This window comes from Alosa alosa, chromosome 8 (assembly GCF_017589495.1).
Source record: "Alosa alosa isolate M-15738 ecotype Scorff River chromosome 8, AALO_Geno_1.1, whole genome shotgun sequence".
Classification (NCBI taxonomy): Eukaryota; Metazoa; Chordata; class Actinopteri; order Clupeiformes; family Clupeidae; genus Alosa; species Alosa alosa.
The window spans coordinates 17890857-17896101 of record NC_063196.1 but is presented as its reverse complement, the minus strand read 5'-3'; positions in this window follow the sequence as shown (position 1 = coordinate 17896101).

The following is a 5245-nucleotide window of genomic DNA, read 5'->3' as shown; positions in this document are numbered from 1 at the left end:
TATGACACACATCCTGTATTATGCGCTTGAATATTTTTGCTTGAATATTGATTGTATATGGCCTAACTACTTTCACAAGCAACATGCAACAATTATAACAATAACAATTAAACTTGTTGCATTGGCCTACAAACTTTACTTGGCCGCTTAGCCTAAACATGGGGCCCCCAGTCATGTGCATCCAATAATCTAATTGAGCAAAACTACAAGAAAAAATGCAGCCTAGGCCTACGGCAAATGTCCGGATAGGTCTACCTCTGGCACAATGAAGCAACTCTGTTTTGAAACACTTTTGGCATTATGCTTGGTTTAGCATTCACATTGGAGTGAATTCAACTACAGAATATAGGCCTACAGATGGCCTAGTGCAGTGATGCACTACAGATGGTACTATTTCACAGAAGGTGAACAAGACTATTTCATTATGAAGAGAAGTAGGCTAATAATGCACATCTCTCATGTTTTGTGTATGTCCTACTCCTGCAACCCCTTGTAAACTGCAAGTCACTCTTCCCAAATCCTCACTACCCCCTTAAGCTACCCCTGTAGGCAATGTCCTCCTTGGTTACTATGTTGTTTTTAACAGCTCAAGACAACACAATCTGAACTGCTTGAACATCAAGTTGAAGTGTGTGTGTGTGTGTGTGCATGTGTGCGCGCGCGTGTGTATGCGTTTGGGCACTGGCTGTGTTTCTGTGTGCAAATGAGAGGCTTTGGGCTTGGTTGGTGCGCCTCCTTGAGACCAACATAGCATTCAGCTTTCAGGGGGCCTTGCGCGGTGGCCCCCGGGAAACAAAAGCTGTGAAGATAATTCATTCATTAGATGTGAGATAAACAGATGAGTCTTTAAACATTTCCTGAAAATCCCCATCGCAAGAACGTATGCTAATAATGTTAATGTCCATTCTCTTATGCATTGTCTCTCTGCTTATAGCAAGACTTTCTGAGTCTTGGCAGTTGGCAATTGTGTCTCTCTAATGAGAGTGATCGGATTTCAGTTGTGATTTAATCAGTAGTGAGCGGTGATGCTCGAGAGCGACCGAGGGATTGTCTATGCTGGTCACGTAGCTCATCCTGGATCACTTGTTTAAGTATAGGCCTGTGAGTTGAGTAGCCAAATTTATTTTAGGCTTACATGTTTGGGTAGGAGCTTTGGAATCAAACCAAAGAGATCAGAGTATTTCAGACACAGACACATTCAGTCTCTATTCCATTATCAAATTGTTATTTTTTTATTTTTATACAATGCCAATACTACAGATGGGATTGTGGTCTCTGCTCAGTGTATACTTAGAGTAACATTGACAATGAGCGCTTGCTCCCAATTTCCTTCATAAACACACAGTGAAAGAGCCATTTGTGATATGGACAAAGCAACCTCTAGTTGTCCTGTATGCATAGCCTGTCACCATTAGCTTGTTACAATGAGGGTTGGCCCATTTGAGGGGGACAGCAGGAGTAATAACAAACAGAAAGTAGAAATGATCAGGCTAATTGCATGAACCCCAAACAATGCAGGCTGACACCTAATTTTGTCATTTTGTCTTGCATTTCGCAGCTGTGTATTGTGCTTTGTGATAGTCTGAAAAAGCATGTTTAATGATCATCATAATTGATGTATTCATTTCACTTCCTGTTGTGCTTTAGCTTTTTTTAGGCCTATATAAAGCTCACTATAAATAAGTTGTATCAAAGTGTATTGCCATCTTGCCAACATTAGAAATGAATTGTTGGAAAAATATTGTTCCTTGGGAATCATTGAGTTCATTGACGATAAGTTCATTGAGGATGAACTTGCTCTTTTGGCAATGTTTTAAAATCAGAAAAAACTAAAACTTTGAATAAGGCAAGGGTTATTGCACTTCACCACTGGTTATTAATTACTGTAATTTTGACTAAAGAGATTTGAGGACAGATTCCTTGTTACCACGGCAGTGCTTTCATTGTAATCTGCTCTCCATTTAGAGAGGCATCGGGTCTATTTAATAAGCTGCACTGAAAAGCATAATATGCACATCAAGCATTTATTATTAAGCAATTATGCTGATAAAAAAACCCTTTAATGATAGCTTGCAACTCTTGAATTATATTAACATGTTTGACTCTGTTGTACTGTTTGGTTCAATTTGTCATTATTTTGGCATTTAAAATTGATAGAGAAATTAAAATGTACATAAAAGGTATTACAAAATGTCAAATTTTACTATTGGCTAGTGAATATTCCATACACACAGCACATAGTTTTACAAACTCTGTTTTAACAAGCCACTGACTTTAGTTAATAAAATGCTGCATTATTCATCACATGAGAACTTGTATTGAGAAGGTCTTTCATTGTGGAGGCCGGCAGCTCTCTAGCAGGCCGATAGTCCCATGAATGCCCTGTCTCAACAAGGTCATCTGCAGGAGAGGGCTAATAATAGCCTCTATATTGTCAGGGACAGACGAGCTCCCAGGGTAATGATGGAGAAGATTCCCCGATAACATTTTCCCGCTTAATTGAGACACATCTGTTGAGCCGTCAGATCTCTCTCGGCTCAGCCCTACAGTCGGAGGGGCAGTGGACGATAAGAAAGATGAGGACAGAAATAGTAACATCAACAAAGCGAGGCTCATTAATGCAGTCTGTTCAGTCACCGTGTACCGAATGCAGACGTTTGTGAACGATATTTATTGAGGTCATTCTTATTGCATTGTCAAAGGCCATTTAATTCATGGTTTCAGCAAAGTTCATGACAGGCAAAGGAAAAGTATGTCTCTACAATAGCTCAAATTAATTGTGTGTGTAATTGTTTGTATTTAAGGTTGGATATTACATATTCGTCTCACTAAACTGATAAGGCTGTGTGGCTCCTGATTTAAACAAAGGTTCTCTTATTCAACCTAGATGGTTCTGATCGCACTAATGAGACTCAGAAAAGATTACGAACACTCTAGCCTAATTCACTCAAGCCACCTTATGTATCAATTGGCCACGAGGTCTCGGGACTTTATGGCATTGTGCATGCAAGTTTAATGATCACCACTTGAGTGAACCTGATATACATATGCTGAATCTACCAGTTACTAGGGAGACAGATGGGTGTGTGTGTGTGTGTGTGTGTGTGTGTGTGTGTGTGTGTGTGTGTGTGTGGAGGGCTCCCATCATGTGCCTCCGAGACCTCTAATTTATTACTTTAATTTTGTTCTCCTGTGAGAAATAACACTGTGAATGTCCAAACGCCACTGAAGAAACATAGCTCCCAAAGCTGTATGGTGTAACAATTTCATTACATCTTACATGTGCTCCTACCTTCCTTGCCTAATTGACTGAATTAGACCCTCAGTATCAAGATGAAAGGTAGAATGGTCCCGATTGTTGCTGTATTCAAATATTGAATATGATTATGCCCTGTTATTTGGAACACTTGTTAGGCCTTCACTGGCACTCTTTCTGACACACACACTGTATGTCAGAGCAGAAGTCAACACTGTGTGTCCAGTGCTATCTTAAGCAATGCATGCATATTTTAAAACACTATTACACCTGTGCAGATTAATTCTCGCGGTGGCTGTCAGCATGAGCTCTGCATAATCAAGCACGTGCCACACGTTTTATTTTTGGCTGCGCAAGTTAAGCCAGGTGATGTCATCTCCCCTGACTTTAATCATGTTCCGTAGTGCTTGTCATCCATCACCGGGCCGCACCTGAGCTAATGTACTGCCTGATAAAGACAGCGCTGCACTCTTGATAACCAGGGGTGTCATAATGAGTTTCAAGTGGGGAAAAAACCCTAGTACTACCTACTACTTTATTCAAAATAGCCTATAAGGACTCATAAGAGTGAGGCAAACAGCTTTGCACTATGCAATACTGGATGCCTTGCCAGGTACAGGTTGTACAGGTTATTACAGATGACTGCTCTGGATTAGAATGGTGTTGATGTCTACTGTGACAGTCAGATGAGCAAACAGGGTATGCTATAGCCTACTTCATGAGAGGAATGTAAGGTTTGAGCTTTTAACAAATGACCATATCCATATCATGGACTCAACTTCCACTGCTATGCCGATGACACTCAGCTTTATATCAGCACAAACCCCTCCTCCCATCTCCCACCCATACAACTTGTCAACTGTCTGCAGGAACTCAAATCATGGATGACCACAAACCTACTCAAACTCAACAGTAATAAGACAGAGCTCATGGTGGTGGCCCCTGCACCACTGCTCAGGAAAATTGGAGACCTGGGCCTGGTTGTGGATGCTGCTCCATTCCCCCATCTACTGAGGTTGCGCCAACCTGGGTGTTATTCTGGACTCCACTCTCTCCTTCGGTCTCACATCAACAATGTCACCAAGTCTGCCTTCTACCACCTCAGAAGCATCTCACGGCTCCGGCCTTCACTCACACCTTCAGTAACTGAGACACTCATCCACGCCTTCATCACCTCCCGTTTGGACTACTGCAATGGTGTCCTGTCTGGACTGCCCACCAAGGCCCTTAGCAGACTCCAGTATGTCCAGAACTCAGCTGCCAGGGTTTTAACCCACACAAAGCCCTGGCAACATATCACTCCCATTCTCCAACAGCTCCACTGGTTGCCAGTCAAGTCACGCATCGCCTACAAGATCCTCCTGCTCACCTACAAATCTCTCCATGGACTCTCACCACAATACATCACAGATCTCCTCCACCCCTACACTCAGTCACGTTCCCTGCGGTCCTCTGACAAGGACCTGTTGGCCACCCCCCGCACCAGGTTGCGGACTTTTGGGGACAGGGCTTTCTCTGTCAACGCTCCCACACTCTGGAACAGTCTACCACTCCTTGTCCGCTCTGCCCATGTTCAAAAAGCACCTCAAAACATTTATTTTCACCAAGTCCTTTGACCCCTAACCCCCCCTCATTGTTAAGCGACCTTGGGTACCATGAAAGGCGCTATATAAGTCCAAGTTATTATTATTATTATTATTATTATTATTATTATTATTATTATTATATCCAATGAAGATGTATTTCATTCGAACCTGATGCAAGAAATCGGATTGCTGCTGCAGTGCAAAGCCTACATATTATCAGGGAAAAACACCACATTCTGATATATCACCACCACCACCAAGCACAAGGGTGCAATGGCTGCAAAGAGATTCTTGCTGCTCGAAATTGGGAAAGTGAATGGAACGCGCCGGTGACTGCTGAAGCCAGTGTGCTTATCTCACTGGTACCCGACAGTTTGGGCTCTTGCGCGGCCCCGTGAAAACG